This window comes from Triticum urartu, chromosome 7A, assembly GCF_056163025.1.
Source record: "Triticum urartu cultivar PI428250 chromosome 7A, HENAU_Tu73, whole genome shotgun sequence".
In the NCBI taxonomy this organism is placed as follows: domain Eukaryota; kingdom Viridiplantae; phylum Streptophyta; class Magnoliopsida; order Poales; family Poaceae; genus Triticum; species Triticum urartu.
The window spans coordinates 301,508,448-301,531,907 of record NC_141879.1 but is presented as its reverse complement, the minus strand read 5'-3'; positions in this window follow the sequence as shown (position 1 = coordinate 301,531,907).

The following is a 23,460-nucleotide window of genomic DNA, read 5'->3' as shown; positions in this document are numbered from 1 at the left end:
TAAGTGATTACGTGTACTGATTGGCTTCTCAATATCTTCCTACCTGATCCTTACTGCCTAGCTTCTATTAGTCATTGTGCTTTCACTTCATTGAATACATGACTATGGTTTGCCTAGTGTAGTCAACCTTCCGCTGCATGGTAATAGGTTTATTTCTATCGTTTGTCTTCGAAACTTACATGTTTTGAAGACTTTCATAAAAATCGCCTATTCACCCCCCCTCTAGTCGATCACTAGCACTTTCAAGGAGCAATGGCTCCATGGAAGGAGACGCTGAGGCCAATTGGAAGCTGAAGATCATCAAAACTGACATCTGGGCTATCAAACCACTCATCAATAAACTTGTATAAGATTTCCACATCAAAGAGGGGAAGATCATTGAAGATTTCCGCCTCTTGCTTGCTCTTTATCAACTGCTCAAGAGCGACATCGCCAAGATTGTCATTGCTGGACAGATCATTGGTGTCATTCTCGTTTCTCAAAACAGCAGCAGGGGTCAGTGCTTGACCAGTGGGTTGCATGGGCTTTTTCAACTTGGCAGACTTGGAGATGTGTGAGAGATGTTTAGACTGCACACTGGCTTCAGGAGGTGCAGTGGCCAGAGGCTAAGCCTGTGAGACCTTTGGTGCAGAGGAGGGCTTTGAAGCCTTTGGTTTCTTCTGCTTTTTTGGCTTCGGAGGTGCAGGCGCTTCATCAGAGTCAGCGTCATCTGCAGGTCGATCCACATCTGCCCCTTGAACCCTGATATGAGTGACGAGACCTTCTAAGTCATAGAAGGGCCCAACCAGATTTGGTTCAGCTTCGCGTGTGTCATCGGCATGAGGCAGAGGGGCCAGGATTGAATTCTATTCCCCAAGATTTCTTGTTCTCCTTGGCCGAGTTCGTGGCAAACTGAAAGTTGCGCTTGAATAGATTGTCATCCCGACACCATAGCAGAGGTGTGGAATGAGCATCAGTAGGTTGAGGTCCACGGACCATGCAAGGGAAGAAACCCTGAGCAATGGCTTTAGTTCTGGTCTTGGGTTGAAGATTTTTATAGAGAATATCTCCCCAGGGACGCTTGATTGCATTCTTCTCAGCATACTCCTTGGTGACGAATCTGTACTTAAACCATTGCTCGGCCCAATATCTTCGAATCCATTGGATTCAAGTTTTGCGTTCATTAAAGGTTTCTTCAGGATCATTTTTGTACCGTTCATGCAGATCAGCTGGCAAATCCTTTGATGTTTCCCCGCGGCGCTGTCTGTCGCCCTTCCTCACTGACTTTTGCGAAGCCATGAAGTTCAAACTGTATGGCTTCAACACTGATAAAGGCTTCTTGGTCAGACAAGAACTGGCTTCGGGAGAGTTGATATGATGCTGTAAGAATTCTGCAAATGAATGCAGACTATGAGAACCAAGGGATTCTCCCACGGACATGTACCTGTGACAGCATTAAAGATGCGAGGGAAGGGGAAGAGGTCATCTGCATTCTCAGAAGATTTTGAAGATAAATCAGTTTGAAGACATTGACCTCATAACACGAAGACATTCACTTATGTGTTTGAAGTTGGTGCTAGATTTGTACGAATCCAAGAATAGGTACAAGTGAGGAGTCTAACTAGTTTAGATGCATAAGTGAAGATGCTAGGCACAGTATGAGATGCAGAACTAGATAGATCCAAGTTTATAGTCACAGAAACCACTTTTGGTGAAGAAGGTTGAATCGATTAGATCAAAATACGGTAAAAAGTGAGATTTTAATTACCACACGATGAACTGCTAGATGGGAAGGGTAGGAGACCGATCAGTTCGATCCACCGTGCCCTAACATGGCGACGGAGGACACCTACGGTGGCGGCGGAGAAGACGATGTCCGCGGCCGACATGAGGACGGCGTCGGTGAAGTCGCGGAAGCTAAGCGCTTCGTCACTGGCGTCGTCGAGAGCTAGCGGAGGCGCTAGGGTTTTGACGAGGTGGAGAGGTGGAAGAAGGATTTTTGACCATGAGGGGACATGTATTTATAAGGAAAAGAACGGCACATCGCAATTACGCAGGTGCCCCTGGCGGTTCACATCTAAGGGACGCGTGGCGAACATGCAACACATTGAAAGCAGTTCCATGTTCCCACGCACGCCTGGATTGTCGGGTGGTCGTTCCCACTTCTCCGAGTTTCAGGTAAAAAGGATTGAGCATTGAAAACAGATTAATGTTTGTCTCTGTGTCTTCTGTTGACAAGGACTTAGAGAAGACGTTTTGACAGTTTCAATAGAATGCATATGATTTGGATAGATAGACTTAAGACGGGAGCATAGAAAGGTCAGGGTTCGATCACATTCACTTAGTTCAAAAGATTCAACTGGAAGACATGGCTATAAGTGAATGTTGTAGAGGACAGAAACCAAATCAGTACATTGAAGATAAACATGAGGACATGTTAACATTGAAGACAAACAAAATGCGAAGACTTTGCAAATGCAATGCCATGAGAAAAACACTTCTAATGGAAGAATTTGGGGGTGGCGTTACCCACCGTATAGGAAGTATTAGACCCAGACACGGCGCACAATTATCGTGGCGCTCCGAACTCAAATTCCACGTTAATGTATTCACACTCAGAATGTAAGTCTTCATTGATTGAAGATATACTTTAGTTTGTGTGTTGCACATCTAAGTCATCAACATGCATAAGTGTTAGGATGTGTGCCTGATCACAGGACATTTGAGGATTCCAAGATATTTAGCTCACATCGTAACTTGCAAAACCTTTTCTCATCCAAGGGCTTTGTGAAGATATCTGCCAGTTGCTCTTCAGTGTTGACGTGTATGATATCAATATCTTCCGTCATGACATGATCTCTGAGAAAGTGATGACGAATTTCAATGTGCTTTGTCTTCGAGTGCTGAACTGGGTTGTTGGCAATCTTGATGGCGCTTTCGTTGCCGCAGTAGAGTGGCACTTGCTTCAGATGAATGCCATAGTCTTTGAGTGTTTGCTTCATCCATAGAAGCTGAGCGCAGCAAGACCCGGCAGCAATGTATTCAGATTCAGCTGTGGAGAGAGATACACAGTTCTGCTTCTTTGAAGACCAACATACAAGTGATCGTCCTAGAAAATGACATGTGTCTGATGTAGACTTGCGATCCACCTTGTCACCAGCATAATCAGCATCCGAGAATCCAACTAGATCAAACTCTGAGCCCTTTGGATACCATAATCCTAATGTTGGGGTGTAAGCCAAATATCGAAGAATTCGCTTCACAGCTAAGTGATGTGATTCCTTTGGTGTCGCCTGGAATCGAGCACACATGCAAACACTAAGCATAATATTTGGCCTAGATGCACATAGATAAAGTAAAGAACCAATCATGGAGCGGTATACCTTTTGATCAAACTCTTTACCATTGTCATCGGAACCCAGATGGTGTTTAGCTGGCATTGGCGTCGTGTAACCTTTGCAATCTGGCATTCCAAACTTCTTCAGGCAATCTTTGAGGTATTTCTCTTGAGATATGAAGATGCCATTGCGTTGTTGTCGTATTTGAAGACCAAAGAAGAACTTCAACTCACCCATCATGGACATCTCATATTGCTCTTGCATCATGTGTCCAAACTCATCACTGTATTTCTGATTAGTGCAACCGAAGATAATGTCATCCACATATATTTGGCACAAAAACAGTTCACCATCATATGTCTTCGTGAAGAGCGTGGGATCAGGGAACCAGGTTTGAAGCCTTTGCTCTTCAGGAAGTCCTTGAGTGTGTCATAACAAGCACGAGGGGCTTGTTTGAGGCCATACAGTGCCTTGTTGAGCTTATAAACCATGTCAGGATGTTTTGGATCTTCAAAGCCAGGCGGTTGTGCAACATACACTTCTTCTTCAATCTTGCCATTGAGAAAAGCGCTCTTCACATACATTTGATATAGAAGAATGTTCTGATGATTTGCATAGGCCAGCAGTATGCGTATAGCTTCAAGCCTAGCCACAGGAGCAAATGTTTCATCAAAGTCAATTCCTTCAACTTGAGTGTATCCTTGAGCAACGAGACGAGCCTTGTTTTTGACAACTTGATCATGCTCATCTTGCTTTTTGCGATATATCCATTTAGTGCCTATCATATTGTGCTTACTAGGATCAGGACGCTTGACCAGTTCCCATACATTATTCAACTCAAATTGTTGAATCTCTTCTTGCATAGCTTCAATCCATTCAGGTTCCATGAAGGCTTCATCAACTTTTTCGGGTTCAGATATTGAGACGAATGTGAAGTGCCCATAGAAATTTGCTAGTTGTGTTACCCTTGAACGAGTGAGTGGACCAGGTGCATTGATGCTATCAATTATTTTCTCAATCTGTACTTCATTTGCAACACGAGGATGAACAGGACGAGGATTTTGCTCTTGCTGGTCATTGTCGTCGTTAGAAGGATTGTCTTCAGGCTGAGCATTGTCTTCAGGTTGATCAGGTGTAGAGATGATGAGTTCCTCTTCGGGCTGTGCTTCAGACGATATGATTTCTCCATTTCTGTAAGTGCATCTAGTGCCACCCCTAGTTGGTTTTGGAGTATTGACGACAAACCTAGTTGAGGGACTAATGTGTTTGTGAGAATTACAGGATAACACAAGTAGAAGTCCCTCATTGATTCGGTTTTCCTACCAGAGATGACCCCTAAAAATGTATGAAGACATTGATGTCAAAGGTGGTATATGAAGATATTCTCATTAAAGACTATGACAAGAGAAGACATCGCATGAAGCCTATGGAGATCGAAGACTCAGATCTTTTGTAGTTCCTTTTCTCCTTTATTGAGTCATAGGAACCACCGTACTGTTAAGTGGGGTCCAAGAGAACCAGTCAGAATGACTGAAGTGATGCTTAACCAAAACCTATGTCTTCGAGTGAAGACTATGAGAGCGAATCTTGTCCAGAGTCGGACAAGTCAGCTTTGCTTGTAGCCCAAGTAAAGTTGCCGTGCGTGTTTGAAATCTGACCGTTGGAACACATGTCAGTTCCTTAGTGACCCAGGGTCATTTCGGACAAATCAGGTCGGGTTGCCTAGTGGCTATAAATAGACCACCTCCTACAACCATAAACGGTTGGCTGCTCAGAGTTAGAGTACGGCTTTTGTCGTTTGAGAGCAACCCACCTCGAAGCCTTTGAGAGAGAATTCCTTGCGAGGATAAAGCCCTAACCACCCAGAGCCAAAGAGTGTTAGGCATCACTTAAGTCTTCTTGTATGTGTGATCCGAAGACTTATTACACTTGAGGACTGTGAATCCTCCAGGCGGTTAGGCGTCGCGTTCTGAGCATCCAAGAGACATTGTGGATCGCCGGTGAATGAAGTCTGTAAAGGTTTGGGAGTCTACCTTGAAGACTTACCAGAGTGATTGGGCGAGGTCTGTGTGACCTCAGCTCAAGGGGAATACGGTGAGGACTGGGTGTCCTGAGCTGCGTGTTCAGGAATGGGTGTCCGGGACTATGTGTCCTCAGGTTTAAATACCTAGCCACCCTAACCAGACGTGCAGTTGTCACAGCAACTGGAACTGGTCCAACAAATCATTGTCTTCAGCAAGTCACTGGTTTCATCCTTCCCTTCCCTTTACTTACTGTTGGTCCTTGTGAAGTCATTGTATGATTGCACTATCTTCTGTCTTCACTGAGTGACTGCTTGTTCTGATCGGCTTCATAATATCTTCCTACCTGATCCTTACTTCCTAGTTGCTATTAGTCATTGTGCTTTCACTTCATTGAATACTTGACTATGGTTTGCCTAGTGTAGTCTACCTTCCGCTGCATGGTAATAGGTTTATTTCTATCGTTTGTCTTCGAAACTTCCACGTTTTGAAGACTTTCATAAAAATCGCCTATTCACCCCCCTCTAGTTGATATAACGCACTTTCAATTGGTATCAGAGCAAGGTACTCCCTTGTTCTGTGTGATTCGGTTTAACCACCTGGAGTTTAGCTATGTCGACTGCAGGGATAATTAAAGTCTCCGCTGCGTGTCCCGTCTTCGATGGAACTGAATATCCCTACTGGAAGAATAAGATGCGCATGCATCTTGAAGCCACTGACGTCGACCTATGGTATGTCGTCAAGAACGGCGTTCCCAAGGCTGGTGAAGGTGTCACTGCTGCTGATGTCAAGAAGTTTGTTCAACTGGACTCTACTGCCAAGAATATCATCTGTGGTCATCTGACCAAAGGATAGTATGGCCGCGTGAGTGCTTTGGAAACATTTAAGCTAGTCTGGGACTGGCTCTCCAAGGTCAACGAAGGTGTCTCAACCCAGAGAGACCAGAGAATCAGTGTCCATCGCAACCTCTTCAACCGCTTCAAGAGAAATGACAATGAGAATGTCCAGCTCACATTTGATCGACTCACTGACATCACAAATGAGCTTCAAGCTCTTGGCGCCACTGAAATCACCAAGCATGAAGTCGTCAAGACACTCCTGAGATCACTTGACAGCTTGTTTGACACCCTAGCCCTGATGATTCGAGAACATCCGGACTTCAAGACACTCGATCCGTCTGACATACTTGAGAGGCTCAACACACACGAGTTTCAGCTTTCTGAGAAAAGAGACATCTACGGTCCCAACTATGGGCGAACTCGTGCCGTGAAGGCAAAAGCTGTTTCCACATCTGAAGAAGAATCTGACAGCAGTTCTAATGATCCTGAAGACATTGGAATGGAGCTTGCTATGCTTGTGAAGAAGTTCCAAAAATTCACCAAGAAGAAAGGCTTCAGAAAGTCTTCACGATCAAGCTCAAGGAATGATGAAGCTTTTGCTCATGACTACAAGAAAAGATCATGCCACAAGTGCAAGAAACCTGGCCACTACAACTCTGAGTGTCCGCAGTGGGAAAATGAGAACAAGAAGAAGAAGAAGAGCAAGGAGTATGACTCCGACGACAAGAAGAAGAAGAAATACTCAAAGTCTTCTTCCAAGTCTTCCTCCAAGTCTTCATCACACAAGAAGAGCTCTTCTGGCAAGGCACATGCGTTTGTTGGCAAGGAAATGGATTCAGAGGAGGAGTCCGCTTCTGAGGAGGTGGAGTCTGAGGAGGAGTCCGATTCTGGCATTGCAAGTCTGGCTACAGCATACATTGCTGTAACACCCTCGATGCGACTATAGCTCCCACGTGTCGAGGCACGACTTAGAGACATAATCGCATTGAAGGCATATGTCGCAAGTTAGGCAATCTTCACAAACATCCCATGTAATATGATAATGAAAGGGGAGATAACATAGTTGGCTTACACTCGCCACGTCAATCAGGTACATAAATAATATTACATCATCCAAACACTCATGGCCCGACTACGGCGCCAAAATAAAAGAGAACCCAACAAGCGACACGGTCCCAGTCACCCCCAACTGGGCACCACTACTGATCATCGGGAAAGGAAACATAGAATCGTTGAGAGTCTTCGTCGAACTCCCACTTGAGCTCATACGCGTCTCCTGGAGCGAAATCATCAGGCCCTGCATCTGGTGTAATAGTAATCTATGAGCCACAGGGACTCAGCAATCTTGCACCCTCGCGATCAAGACTATTTAAGCTTATAGGTAAGGCAAGGTAACATATGAGTGGAGCTGCAGCAAGCGACTAGCAAGTATGGTGGCTAACTTATTCGCAAAAGAGAGTGAGAAGAGGAGGCAAGGCACGAGCGAGAAACTAGAGAACAACCTGCGCAAACATTACTCCAACACCATGTCCACTTCCCGGACTCCGCCGAGAAGAGGCCATCACGGTAACACACTCAGTTGATTCATTTTAATTAAATTAAGGTTCAAGTTATCTACAACTGGACATTAACAAATTCCCATCTGCCCATAACCGCGGGCACGGCTTTCGAAAGTTCAATCGCTGTAGGGGAGTCCCAACTTAGCCCATGACAAGCTCTCACGGTCAACAAAGGAATAGACCTCCTCCCAAGATGTTCCGATCAGACTCGGTATCTTGGTAACTCAAGACACTTCGACAGGTTAAAACAAGACCAGCAACACCGCCCGAATGTGCCGACAAATCCCGATAGGAGCTGCACATATCTCTTTCTCAGGGCACACTCAGATTGTCTTAGGTACGGGTAGGCCAGCCCAGAGTTGCCCCTGGTGGCCACCGGCAGCTGACAGGTGGACCAACACTCAGAGGAGCACTGGCCCGGGGGGTTAAAATAAGATGACCCTTGAGTCTGCAGAACCCAAGGGAAAGAAAAGGCTAGGTGGCAAATGGTAAAACCAAGGTGGGGCATTGCTGGACAAGCTTTAATCAAGGCGAAATATCAAGGGGTTCCCATTATAACCCAACCGCGTAAGGAACGCAAAAATCCGGGAACATAACACCGATATGACGGAAACTAGGGCGGCAAGAGTGGAACAAAACACTAGGCGAGAGGCCGAGCCTTCCACCCTTTACCAAGTATATAGATGCATTAAGATAACATGGCAATATAATGATATCCCAACAAGTAAATAAAAGATGTTCCAACAAGGAACGGCCTCCAATCTTCACCTGCAACTAGCAACGTTATAAGAGGGGGCTGAGCAAAGCGGTAACATAGCCAATCAACGGTTTGCTAGGACAATGGTGGGTTAGAGGTTGACATGGCAATTTAGGAGGCTTGCAAGCAAGTGGTAGGCATCGTAGCAATGGCATAGCAAAAGAGCGAGCAAACTAGCATAGCAAGGATAGTAGTGATTTCGAGGGTATGATCATCTTGCCTACACAGTTGTCAGAGTTGACTGGATCCTCAAGAGCAAACTCAATGGGATCCTCGTTAGCGAACTCGTCTCCCGGCTCTACCCAAACAAGACAAATAAGCAACAAGGATACAATCAACCACGTGCAAGAACAAGCAATATGATGAAATGATGATATGCTATGCGGGATGTGATGCGGGATGCAAAATGCAAGATATGATAGGAAATGCATGAACCTGGCCTCAACTTGGAATTCCAAGGGTTCCACTGGAAAGATGAGATGAAATCACTTGAAAACGATATAAAGAACGCCGGAATCGGAGTTACGGTTCGGAAATGGCAAGCGATTCAAAAATGACACCGGTCTGCGATTTACAGCAAGTAGGCATCTAAATGCAATGAGATGAACATGCTACAGCACCCAAACATGACAACAAAATATACGGCAGGGATGCACACAAGATGCTTAACAAAAGTCTAGCACTGAGCTACGGCCAAATCATCCATTAACAGGTTCAAACAAGCATGGCAAAAACGCAAATGGTAAACAGATCTCAGACTTAGTGAAATTAACACTTGTCTGGAATTTCAGATCATATAGCCCTCTTCGGAGCAACAAAACAACATGCTACAGGACCTGAACATGACAAAGAAAGACATGGCATGGAGCTACTCAACAAGCTTAACAAAAGTCCCTTAGTGACCTTGAGCCAAAAGGGGTCACAAAATATACTAACAAGCACACGAACATAGCAAAAACATAATCAGTTTTCAGACTTAGTGAAAACTGGGACATGCTGAAACATAACTCACGAAGGCATGTTTACGAGCTCGATGCACTCACCACCGTGCAAGTCATGGCAAGACAAGCATACATCCATCAAGAACGCACAAAATACAAGCTATACATGGCAAGAACAATGGCATAGCATGCACGGATCAACTACAATAACATCGGCAAAATCGCAAACAAGTTGACGATCTGCCCAGATTCACAAAGTAGAAAAAGTAGAGCTCGATTGACTCAAGCTAGGGTGCTCCATAATTGCAAAAAAGACATGGATGGATAGAGCACTACAAGATTAACAAAACTCCCTTACTGATCATCCTCAAAAGGGGCACAGATCACTAGGAAACAACGTGAACATATGGCATCGTGAGATAAACAATCCCAGGACTTAGTGAAATCACTAAGTCCCTGAAAACAGAATTAGCAAGTGCACCACTTTGCAAGCTTGCACAAGTCACCACACACATCCTAAAAATACATGGGTTGCACCTCTGCATAGATGACAAAAACCCTTAACAAAACACATGAAGAACTCACGGGCATAGCATGCACACATTAATCATGGCAAAAATGACAAAGGTGCTAAACGGAGTAACAGATCTGACAATTAACTCAAGTAGCCCTCTTCTAACAGCATTTCGGGCATCAAGATGAGCTCAAATGAAAATTATGCAATGGAATGAAATGATTTAATCTCTGAGATGCACATTTTGATATGCTATACGCCCAAATCGGAGCTACGGATGAAAAGCTACGGAGCCGCGAATAGGAGCATATGGACTAAAAATTCTGAGACTTGGAGAAAAGAACAACCCTCATATCAGATCTAGGGTTTCGGGGCACGGGGCCCGAGGTGGCAGCGGCACTGTAGCCGGCCGGATCCGAGGCCGCCGGCGTCGGGGAGGCGGTGGCCGGCGTCGGGGAGGCGGTGGCCGGCGGGTCCGCGGCAGTCGAGGCGGCGGCGTGCGGCTCGTCGGCGGCGGGCGGCGGGCGGAGGCGAGGGCCGGGCCGCCGGAGTTGGCGCGCGGCGGCCGGCGAGTCGGCGGCGAGAAGAGGCGGCGGAGCCGGCGACGTGCCCGGGCGGCGCGAGCGAGCCGGTGGAGGCGGGTGGCGGCGTGGGCCTCGGGGGCCCGACCTGGGCCTCCCGGGCCGGTGGCGGCGACGATGTGGGGCGGCGGCGCGGCCCAATGCCGGCGTGACACGTGGCGGCGGGAGGCGGACCGGACAATGTCCGTCGGCGGGAATATGTCCGGCGCGCGCGAGGACGGGTGGATCTAGGGTTAGGGACGAAATGAACCCGAGATTTCGGAGGAGGGGCTATAAATAGGTATAGAGGGAGCTAGGAGAGTCCAAATGAGATGCGGTTTTCGGCCACGCGATCGTGACCGAACGCTCTAGGACATGGAGCAGAGTTTGGTGGGTTTTGGGCCAAATTGGAGGGGTGTTGGGCTGCAACACACACGAGGCCTTCTCGGTCCCTCGGTTAACCGTTGGAGTATCAAACGAAGTCCAAATGGTACGAAACTTGACAGGCGGTCTACCGGTAGTAAACCTAGGTCGCTTGGCAAGTCGCAGTCCAATCCGGAAATGTTTAATCCCCACACACGAAAGAAAGCTAAAAATGACCACCGGAGGAGAACGAAGCGCTGGAATGCAAAACGGACAACGGGGAAAATGCTCGAATGCATGAGACGAACACGTATGCAAATGCAATGCACATGATGACATGATATGAGATGCATGACAAAGACAACAACACACGGAGACAAAAACCCGAACCCGAGGAAATAAAATAACTTAACGCCGGAAACGGCAAGAGTTGGAGTACAAATAGGGAAAGTTACATCTGGGGCGTTACAGTTGCCAAGTCCATCTTCAACACTAAAGACAATGACTCCATCACCGACACCGATGCAAATGACAAGGACTAATCCGCTCCTACCTACTGCTTCATGGCACGCGGTGCCAAGGTAAACACACGCACTACTCACTATCAAACATCTAGTGACGATGACTCTGATTGTGGTTCCAAACCCAGCTACAAAACACTCGCTAAAATTGCAACTGAACAACAGAAAACCATGGAACACATTCAAAAACTGTTAGACAAAAGCGATGATCTGTTAGACGCTGAAATGACTCGATCTCAGTCCTTAATTGAAGACATAAAAAATCTTCATGTTAAGTATGAGGAACTTGAAAGTCGTCATGAAACGCTCTCAACAGCTCATGAAAGGCTTTCCTATGATTATCTTCAAAGGAAGCAAGATCTTGAGAAATAGAGAGCGGCTCATGAAGATCTTCAAAAAAACGAGTCGCTTCGCGCCGAACAGATCAGTTCAGCTCAGGAAGGATTTGAACCACCATGTCTTAAATGCATTGAGCGTGATAATGCTACTTCTGTTGTTGAATGTTCTACTGCTGCTACTGTTGCAATATCTTCAACTGTTGATGTGGGAACTAACCCCTCTGCTGAGGATACCACTGCTATTGCTGATGAGAATGCTAGGTTGAAGACATTGCTTGAAACAGGGATGTACAAAAGTCTCAAAGGGCATCAGACACTATGTGATGTCCTCAAAAGGCAGATCCTGAACCGAAACCCTAGGAAAGAGGGTGTTGGGTTCGAAAGGAAAATGAATGCTGATGGCCCTTACTGGAAACCTGAGCAGTACCCCAAAACCACATGGGTTGCTGCAAAGGAACCTTCAGCAGATCCATCCACTCTATCTGGTTTCACTTGTGCTAACCCCATTTTTATTGATGAATCCTTTGATGCAAACTATAAACTATTTAAGAATCAGAATGGTGAAGTGTTTGCCAGATATATTGGTACTAACTGCAGGAATGGACCGCCCATGAAGAAGATCTGGGTGCCGAAAAGGTGTTTGGAGAATCTTCCTGTGAATGTCATCATGACACCACAAGTGAAGAAGAAAAACCCCAGACCACAGGCTTCATACGGTCCAAAGGCTTCATACAAATAAAGGACTCACCGGAGTCAAACTAACGCAAATGTTTTGCAGGGAAGCCGTACTCAGGCCTATGAATATGAGCGCGGTTCATCAAACCGCCATGTTCATAAGACCAAGAACTATTCTGCTTATTCTTACGAATACTATTGTCCACCTAAAAGACTTTTTGCTAGGGCTCCAAAGCCAAAGTTCTCAGATGCTGCACTTAGACTTATTGCTTCTAAGCCACCCTTGAAGATGTGGGTGGCTAAGAAAGCTTAACTCTCTTTTGTAGGGACGAGTCTCCAGCAGAAAACCAAAATCATCTGACGCTATTGCTGGGGACCTTAAACATCTTGTAGGGCGCAAGATCAAATGCCCGAATGGTCTTACTATGTACTTCGTTCCTGAATCGCTTGCTACTCTCCCTATTAGTCCTAATCTCGATCTAAGCTTTCATAACCCACTGGTTCGTCAAATGTTTTTGCTTCACAATTCTCTTCGTGAAGCCTATCCCCCTAACTGCACTGTAGGGTACGACACCAGCTGCTTCAGAATGGATTATTGATAGTGGGTGTACCAATCACATGACTGGCAAAAGAAGCCTTCTTATGGACTCAACCTTACGTCCATCCGACAAGAGTCACGTCACATTTGCTGACACTGGTAAAAGTAAGGTATTGGGTCTAGGTAGAGTTGCAATCTCAAAGGATCAACACATGGATAAAGTCATGCTTGTTGAATCCCTTGGCTTCAACTTAATGTCTGTCTCAATGCTTTGCGATTTAAATATGATTGTAATGTTTGGAAAATATCGTTGCCTTGTTCTAATGGAATCTGACAAGTCTCTAGTGTTTGAAGGGTATAGGAAGGATGATTTGTACGTGGTAGATTTCTCAGCAGGACCATAGCTTGCCGTATGTCTTCTAGCAAAAGCTTCAGAATGCTGGCTCTGGCATCGGAGGCTAGGGCATGCTGGCATGAGGAACCTCCACACCCTTGCAAAGAAGAAGCATGTCATAGGCATCGAGGGCGTCAAGTTCAAGAAAGATCACTTATGCGGTGCCTGTGAAGCAGGAAAGATGACGAGGGCCAAACATCCCTCGAAGACAATCATGACAACAACTCGACCCTTCGAACAGCTCCACATGGATCTTTTCGGTCCCACTCATTATTCAACTCTTACTACTACTGCTTGTCTCTATGGCTTTGTCATTGTTGATGATTATTCTAGATATACTTGGGTGCACATAATCCTCTACAAGACTGAAGTGCAGGATGTCTTCAGACGCTTCGCAAATCGAGCAATGAACAACTATGGTGCCAAGATAAAGCACATCAGAAGTGACAATGGCACTGAATTCAAGAACACTGGCCTTGATACATATCTTGATACTTTGGGCATCACACATGAATTCTCAGCCCCGTACACGCCACAGCAGAATGGCGTCGTCGAACGCAAGAACAGAACACTCATTGAGATGGCCCGAATGATGCTTGATGAATACAAGACTCCAAGAAAATTCTGGCCTGAAGCCATTGATACTGCATGCCATACAATCAATCGTGTTTATCTTCACAAGCTTCTGAACAAGACATCTTATGAGCTCCTCACTGGCAAGAAGCCAAATGTCAGTTACTTCAGAGTATTTGGCGCCAGGTGCTGGATCAAGGACCCACATCACACTTCAAAATTTGCACCAAAAGCACATGACGGCTTTATGCTTGGATATGGAAATGATTTGCACTCCTACAGAGTCTTCAATCTCTTTCATTATAAAGTGGTTGAAACAGTGGATGTGCGGTTCGATGAGACTAACGGTTCACAAAGAGAGCACCTGCCAGATGTGCTAGATGAAGTTCCATCCAGTGAATCAATCAAACTAATGGGAACTGGAGAAATCATACCCTCTGAAGCTCAACCTGAAGAGGAACTTATCATCTCCGCACCTGATCAACCGAAGACAATGCTCAGCCTGAAGACAATCCCTCTAACAATGACAATGATCAACAAGAGCAAAATCTTCGCCTTGTACATCATCGTGTTGCCAATCAAGTGCAGATCGAGAGAATAATTGATAGCATCAATGCACCCGGTCCGCTCACTCGTTCAAGGGCAACACAGCTAGCAAATTTCTGTGGGCACTTCGCATTCGTCTCAATAACAGAACCCAAGAAAGTTGAAGAAGCCTCCATGGAACCTGAATGGATTCAAGCTATGCAAGAAGAGCTTCAAAAGTTTGAGCTGAGTAATGTATGGGAACTGGTTAAGCGTCCTGATCCTCGGAAGCACAATATAATAGGCACCAAATGGATATACCGCAACAAGCAAGATGAGCATGGTCAAGTTGTCAGAAACAAAGCTCGTCTCGTCGCTCAAGGATATACTCAAGTGGAAGGGATTGACTTCGATGAAACATTTGCTTCTGTGGCTCGACTTGAAGCAATACGCATACTGCTGGCCTATGCAAATCATCATAACATACTTCTATATCAAATGGATGTGAAGAGCACTTTTCTCAATGGCAAGATTGAAGAAGAAGTGTATGTTGCACAATCGCCTGGCTTTGAAGATCCAAAACATCCTAACATGGTATACAAGCTCAACAAGGCACTGTATGGCCTCAAACAAGCCCCTCGGGCTTGGTATGACACACTCAAATACTTCCTGAAAAGCAAAGGCTTCATACCTGGTTCCCTTGACCCCACTCTCTTCACGAAGACATATGATGGTGAACTGTTTGTGTGCCAAATATATGTGGATGACATTATCTTCGGCTGCACCAATTAGAAGTACAGTGAAGAGTTTGGATATATGATGCAAGAGCAATATCAAATGTCCATGATGGGAGAGCTAAAGTTCTTCCTCGGTCTTCAAATACGACAGCAACGCAACGACATCTTCATATCTCAAGAGAAGTATCTCAAAGATTGCCTGAAGAAGTTCGGTATGCAAGACTGCAAAGGCGTCACGACGCCAATGCCAGCCAAACATCATCTGGGTCCTGACGACAATGGTAAAGAGTTCGATCAAAAGGTATACCGCTCCATGATTGGTTCTTTACTTTATCTATGTGCATCTAGGCCGGATATTATGCTTAGTGTTTGCATGTGTGCTCGATTCCAAGTGGCACCAAAGGAGTCGCATCACTTAGCTGTGAAGCGAATTCTTCGATATTTGGCTCACACCCGAACTCTAGGATTATGGTATCCAAAGGGCTCAGAGTTTGATCTGGTTGGATTCTCGGATGGTGATTATGCTGGTGACAAGGTGGATCGCAAGTCTACATCAGGCACATGTCATTTTCTGGGACTATCACTTGTATGTTGGTCTTCAAAGAAGCAGAATTGTGTATCTCTCTCCACTGCTGAATCTGAATACATTGCTGCTGGATCTTGCTGCGCTCAGCTTTTGTGGATGAAGCAAACACTCAAAGACTATGGCATTCATCTGAAGCAAGTGCCACTCTACTGCGACAACGAAACCGCCATCAAGATTGCCAACAACCCAGTTCAGCACTCGAAGACAAAGCACATTGAAATTCGTCATCACTTTCTCAGAGATCATGTTGTGAAGGAAGATATTGATATCATACACGTCAACACTGAAGAGAAATTGGCAGATATTTTCACCAAGCCCTTGGATTAGAAGAGATTTTTCAAGTTACGGTGTGAGCTAAATATCTTGGAATCCTCAAATGTCCTGTGATCAGGCACACATCCTAACACTTATGCATATTGATGACTTAGATGTGCAACACACGAAGTAAAGTATATCTTCAATCAATGAAGACATACATTCTAAGTGTGAATACATTAATGTGGAATTTGACTTTGGAGCGCCACGATAATTGTGCGCCGTGTCTGGGTCTAATACTTCCTATATGGTGGGTAACGCCACCTCCATAGGTTCTGCTTGAAGTGTTTCACTCATGGCGTTACATTTGCTATGTCTTCACATTTGGTTTGGCTTCAATTTCAACATGTCTTCATGATTATCTTCACTATGTTGATTATATATATATATATATATACTAGTGTTCTGTCCTCTACAGCATTCACTTATAGCTATGTCTTCTTGTTGAATCTTTTGAACTAAGAGAATGTGATCGGACACTAACCTCTCTATGCTTTCTATCTCAAACTCTATCTCTCCAAATCATATGCATTCTATTGAAACTGTCAAATGCCTTCTCTGCATCCTTGTCAGCAGAAGATACATAGACAAACATTAAGTCCGTTTTCAATGCTCATTCCTTCACCTGAAACCCGAAGAAGTGGGAACGACCACCCGACAATCCAGGCGTGCGTGGGACGTGGAACAACCTCCGACATGCTGCATGATGGCCACGTGTTCCTTAGATGTGAATCGCCAGGGGCACCTATGTAATAACACTAAGCCGCCCCTGTCCCTATAAATACACGCCTCACCACAGTCATTATCTCTTCTTCCACTCTCGCACGAACCCTAGCGCCACCGCTAGCCCTCGACGACGACGGTGACGAAGCGCTTAGCTGCCGCAACCTCTCCGACGCCGTCTTCACGCCGACCGCGGACATCGTCTTCTCCGCCGTCGCCGTAGGTGTCCTCCGTCGCCAAGTTAGGGCACGGACGATCGGACTGCTCGGCCTCCTCTTCCACTCCGTCTAGCAGTTCTTCGTGTGGTAAATAAAACTTCCTTTTTACGGCCCCTTTGATCCTTTAGATTTGTCACTTTCTACCACAAGTAGTTTCTGTTCACACATGTTGGATCCACTTCATACTGCATCTCATAAAATGCCTAGTATGTTCACTTATGCTTCACAAAGCAGTTAGATTCCTCACTTGTACTGATCTCTGTATTCGTACAAATCTGGAACCAACTCCTTATCTATGAGTGAATGTCTTCGCACGATGAGGTCAATGTCTTCTAAACTGATTTATCTTCAAAATCTTCTGAGAATGCATATGACATCTTCCCCTTCCTCGCACCTTAATGCTGTCATAGGTACATGTCCGTGGGAGAATCCCTTGGTTCTCATAGTCTACATTCATTTGCAGAATTCTTACAGCATCGTATAAATTCTCTCGAAGCCAGTTCCTGTTTGTCCAGCAAGCGAAAGCCTCTGAAGCCTTTGAACGTGTTGAAGCCATTCAGTTTAAAGTTCATGGCTTTAGAGTAATATGCAAGGAAGGGAGGCAGACAACGTCGTGGGGGAACATCAAGAGATTTGCCTGATGACCTCTCAGAACTTTACAAGACAGATCCTGAAGAGGATTATAATCAGCGCAAGACCCGAATCCAGTGGATTCGAAGATATTGGGCAGAACAGTGGTACAAATACAGATTCGTGACCAAGGAATATGCTGAGAAGAGTGCTATCAAAAGCCCTTGGGGTGATATTCTCTTCCGAGGCCTTCCACCCAAGAACAGAGCTGAAGCTATTCCTCAGGGTTTCTATCCGTGTATGGTCCGTGGACCTCAGCCTGAAGATGCCGACCCATCATCATTGCTATGGTGTCGTGACGATAATCTCTTCAAGCGCAACTTCCAGCACGCAAAGGCATCGGCCAAGGAAAACAAGAAGTCATTGGGACTAGACTTCAACCCTGGTCCTTCTGCTCCCCGGGCTAACGGCACATGCGATGCAGAACCCAATGTCATCGGTCCTTTCTACAACCTTGATGGCCTCATCACTCACATCTCAGTTCAAGGTGCCAAAGTGGATCATTCTGATGATGATGCTGACACTGATGAAGCCCCAGCTCCTACTCCAAAGCCGCAGAAGCCAAAGAAGGCTAAGGTGTCAAGATCAGCTGCTCCACCAAAAATCTCACGGGCGAAGCCACCGGCTACTGCACCTCCTGAAGACAGTCTGCAGTCTGAAGATCTGCCATGCATCTCCAAGCCCCAGAAAGTCAAGATGCCTCTGCCACACACCGGCCAAGAACTGACAGCTGCTGCTATTCTATGCAACGATGCCATCGACCTGTCCAGTGATGAAGATCTTGCAGATGACGCTCTTGAGCAACTGATCAAGAGCAAAGAAGAAGCAGAAATCTTCAACAATTTGCCTCTCTTTCACGTGGCAATCATCCACGACTTCATCGATGAGTGGTTTGAAACGCCCAACCTCAGCTTTGAAGACCTGCAACTTCCCATTGGTCTCAGTGTCGCCTTCCATGGCGCCATTGCTTCAGAGCTAGCTCTAGCTCAGCGCATCGTCGAACTGAAGCACAAGATTGACTTTGAAAAAGCTCAGTTCAAGAAGCATATGGCCAAGCTCAGCGTGCAAGAGGTCAAGAACTTCAAGATCATGCTGCACGAGCTTAAAGAAGCCTTTCTCAAGAAGCATGAAGAACCTCAAGGTTCTCGTGAGCACATGAAGAGCCTAGCTGACAAGTGTGTGCAAGCCTACAATGAGGCTGAGAAGCGCAAGGCCCTTGGGCGTCCTGGCATTGACCCTAGGATGGCTGCAAAGCAGAAGAAGAAGAAGAAGAAGAAGAAGAAGAAGAAGAAGAAGCCTGCTATGGCCGAACCCAACGCACCAAGGCAGGAAGATCCCATTGTCTTCCCAACTAGCATGACTGGCTCGAAGCCAAAGGCCAGGTCAACCACTTCAGAACTGAAGAAGACGAGGACTGCTGAGGCTGAAGCCAGAAAGAGGAAACATCCTGAAGCCTCTGCTACTGCTCCCTCCAAGAAGAAGCCGAAGACCAAGAAGGAACAGGCTGCTCCCACAGAGCCCTTAATTGTTGAACCCATCTCCATGGTTCGCCCAGCCACTGAACATCAAGAGCGCCAACTGACTGTCCATGAGCCTGCTTTCACAGAGGCTCATGAAGCTGAAGACTTTCCAGCAGCTGATCCCACCGCTGCTGAAGACATTGGTCACCATGACCATGTTGAAGATGATTCAGTTCTTCCTCAGATCGAACACCAACAGGTATCATCGCATGTGCTAATGCACATCGAACTCATCAGCATTGGTCGTCCTCTGACGCCAATTGCTCAGGATGCATCATGGGCTGATCACCCACAAGCACAAGAGGAAGATGACTTTGAGGCCCAGCCAACTCCAACTCCACAGGCGTCGCCAGCGTTACGCAGGCTTCGCAAAGGACCAAGGCCTCCAGTCTCCGAGTCTGAAGCTAAAGCTGCTGAAGACATTCCGGCTGCATCAGCCGATGAAGAAGAAACCCCAAGAGTCGCTACACCCCCGTATCACCCAGAAGCTGTTCTTGAGGAGAACGTGACTGTGACCGACCCTCCAGCTCATCAAGTGGAGGTTGAGAATCTTGAGGCTGCCACTGAAGCCACTGACGCTGTCATGGCTGAAGCCAATGTGGATCCTACACCAACCCAAGCACCAGAAGACAGCGAAGCCAATGATGCTACTGCTTCTGTTCCTGCGCCTGCTGCTGGTCCTCAGTTTGACTATCATGTTGAGCACATGCCTCAGGTACAGAAGCCAATTCCAAGGTTGCCCAGGTTTCCAGATCCTGCATCAGCACCTGGATCCTTTAATGTCAATGGCTTCAAAGCAGACAACACTTTCTTCAATAGCTCCAAGAACCCCTACTCAAGGGAAAGGATATCATCTGATCGGTTCTGGAGCTATCCGCAGCGAAGCTATTACTCCTGCATTCTGTACAATCAAGGTCGCATCTTCCCACATAAGCGTCTTGACATCGAAGCAATAGCTGGTCTACCCTGTGTGGAAGAAGCTCTGGATTGCTTCAAAGAGGTTGGATTGTTGCCGTTTGTCACCGACCAAGAGCACTGGAATGAAGAGTTGCTGCTCCAATTCTATGCCACACTTCACATCCGTGGGTACAACAAAGATTCGCAGACTTGGGTCCTGGAGTGGATGACAGGAAATGTTTATCAAGAAGCCAAAGCCTTTGATATCATTGAGCTCACTGGTCTGCCCACTCCTGGTGGTCTCTACGAACCTGGCTGTCAGCTCCACAGTGAAGCTATGGAGAGCATCTTTCAGAAGCCGGAACCAAACATGAGTCAGATGCTCAGTATGATGAAGCCATTGCCACAAGATGCTGCATATCCTAAGGAGTTCCTTGTTGAAGACCTTGAGTATCTGCCAAGGACTATTTATCACATCATAAGGCGAACTCTCTGGCCCATCAAAGGACATTCTCCACATGTCAAGCTGGAAGGTGCAATGAAGACTTTGGTCTTCTATATTCTTCATGGCAAATGCTTCAATGCACAGGACTTCTTCATCCGGCAACTTGCTGCATCAGGCTCTGATCTTTTTGGCTTGAAGTTCTACGCTCCATCGATAATGCGGCTGATTAAACTCCACTCCGCTATCTCATATCAGCCATCTGCTCGCAATCATCGGATCTTTCTGCCTGATGTGGATATGTCCGTTGAAGCCATTTATCCCGAGCCTTCCAAGGAGCCTCTTAGTCTTCAGAATGCGGAGCATCAAAGTTTCTCTCAGAACATTGAAGGAGTTGAAGCAGTCACCCGTGTTTATCCTCTGGCTGGAACTACACGTGCACCTCATCGTGCCCTTACTGAAGCCACTGAAAGCACTATTGAGCAACGATCCAAGAAGCGATCTCGTGTTCTCAACGACCGAGAGCTTCTTGTGGCTCTTGATCAGAAACAGGATAGGCATCATGACTGGCTAAAGTGCCAAATGCAAAGCCTCTTGGTGGATGTCAACCGCATTCGCAATTTTGCCACCAAGAATGCCTTTGTTGCCCATGAAACCTCTCGACGCACATGGAAAGGGCTGACGCTTATGTGCTCTGAAGATGATCTTCAAGAGGATGGCTTCTCTGAACGCTTCAAGTTTGACTCCACACCTCCTCGAAGGGCAGTGCTACGACGAACTCCATCTCTTGAAGACTCTGAGTTCTCTTCCTCTGCTGCAACTGTGAATGCCAGAGTGATCGAGAACAAAGACGATGCTACTTCACCGCCACCTCCTTCAGCATGCTTCGACACTGCTCCAAGTTCTTCTGCACCACCGAACACCACCGACGACCCTGCTGCTTCACCTACTCTTCATGAGAACGAGTAGACGCTCTATGTCTTCAAACCTTTTTGGTCCTTACTGACAAAAGGGGGAGAAGCATATGAGTTTGATAGTCTTCAAGCGGGTTCACATGGGCGGTTGCTTTATATTTTGCCTCGTGTTTACAACTCTCGTTTTGATACATTTGGTTCTTTGAGTTGTAACACCTAAACTCGATGGTCGTCTGCTACTTATTTGCTACTTCGTGATGCGACGATAAATTCCACATGTGCGACGATAAATTCCGCACTTAGATCATTTTGAAGACGTCCATTTTCCATTATGCATGTCATTATCTTCACATACCTTCTCATGCATAATGAATTGTCATCATAAGTTGAAGAGGATCTCCACAAGTACAACCTGCCATGTGCATTTGCATTCCAAAAGCAAATTACTTATATGCACATCTTCAGGGGGAGCCCTTGCAACTTATGAAGACAATTCCTTATCCTTTACAATTTCACATATTATATTCCCAGTTGAAAACTTCAACTAGTTTGTCATCAATCACCAAAAAGGGGAGATTGTAAGTGCATCTAGTGCCACCCCTAGTTGGTTTTGGAGTATTGACGACAAACCTAGTTGAGGGACTAATGTGTTTGTGAGAATTGCAGGATAACACAGGTAGCAGTCCCTCATTGATTCAGTTTTCCTACCAGAGATGACCCCTAAAAATGTATGAAGACATTGATGTCAAAGGTGGTATATGAAGATATTCTCATTAAAGACTATGACAAGAGAAGACATCGCATGAAGCCTATGGAGCTCGAAGACTCAGACCTTTCGTAGTTCCTTTTCTCCTTTATTGAGTCATAGGAACCACCGTACTGTTAAGTGGGGTCCAAGAGAACCAGTCAGAATGACTGAAGTGATGCTTAACCGAAACCTACGTCTTCGAGTGAAGACTATGAGAGCGAATTTTCTCCAGAGCCAGACAAGTCAGCTTTTCTTGTAGCCCAAGTAAAGTTGTCGTGCGTGTTTGAAATCTGACCGTTGGAACACGTGTCAGTTCCTTAGTGACCCAGGGTCATTTCGGACAAATCAGGTCGGGTTGCCTAGTGGCTATAAATAGCCCACCCCCTATAACCATAAACGGTTGGCTGCTCAGAGTTAGAGTACGGCTTTTGTCGTTTGAGAGCAACCCACCTCGAAGCCTTTGAGAGAGAATTCCTTGCGAGGATAAAGCCCTAACCACCCAGAGCCAAAGAGTGTTAGGCATCACTTAAGTCTTCTTGTCTGTGTGATCTGAAGACTAATTACACTTGAGGACTGTGAATCCTCCAGCTGGTTAGGCGTCGCGTTCTGAGCATCCAAGAGACATTGTGGATCACAGGTGAACGAAGTCTGTGAAGGTTTGGGAGTCTACCTTGAAGACTTACCAGAGTGATTGGGCAAGGTCTGTGTGACCTTAGCTCAAGGGGAATACGGTGAGGACTGGGTGTCCTGAGCTGCGTGTTCAGGACTAGGTGTCCGGGACTGTGTGTCCTCAGGTTTAAATACCTAGCCGCCCTAACCAGACGTACAGTTGTCACAGCAACTGGAACTGGTCCAACAAATCATTGTCTTCAACGAGTCACTGGTTTCATCCTTCCCTTCCCTTTACTTACTGTTGGTCCTTGTGAAGTCATTGTATGATTGCACTATCTTCTATCTTCACTGAGTGACTGCTTGTTCTGATCGGCTTCATAATATCTTCCTACCTGATCCTTACTACCTAGCTGCTATTAGTCATTGTGCTTTCACTTCATTGAATACTTGACTATGGTTTGCCTAGTGTAGTCTACCTTCCGCTGCATGGTAATAGGTTTATTTCTATCATTTGTCTTCGAAACTTCCACGTTTTGAAGACTTTCATAAAAATCGCCTATTCACACCCCCTCTAGTCGATATAACGCACTTTCAAGTTCCCATAAGTTTGATGGATTCACTGGATGGAACTTCATCTAGCACATTTGGCAGGTGCTCTCTTTGCGAGCCGTTAGTCTCATCGA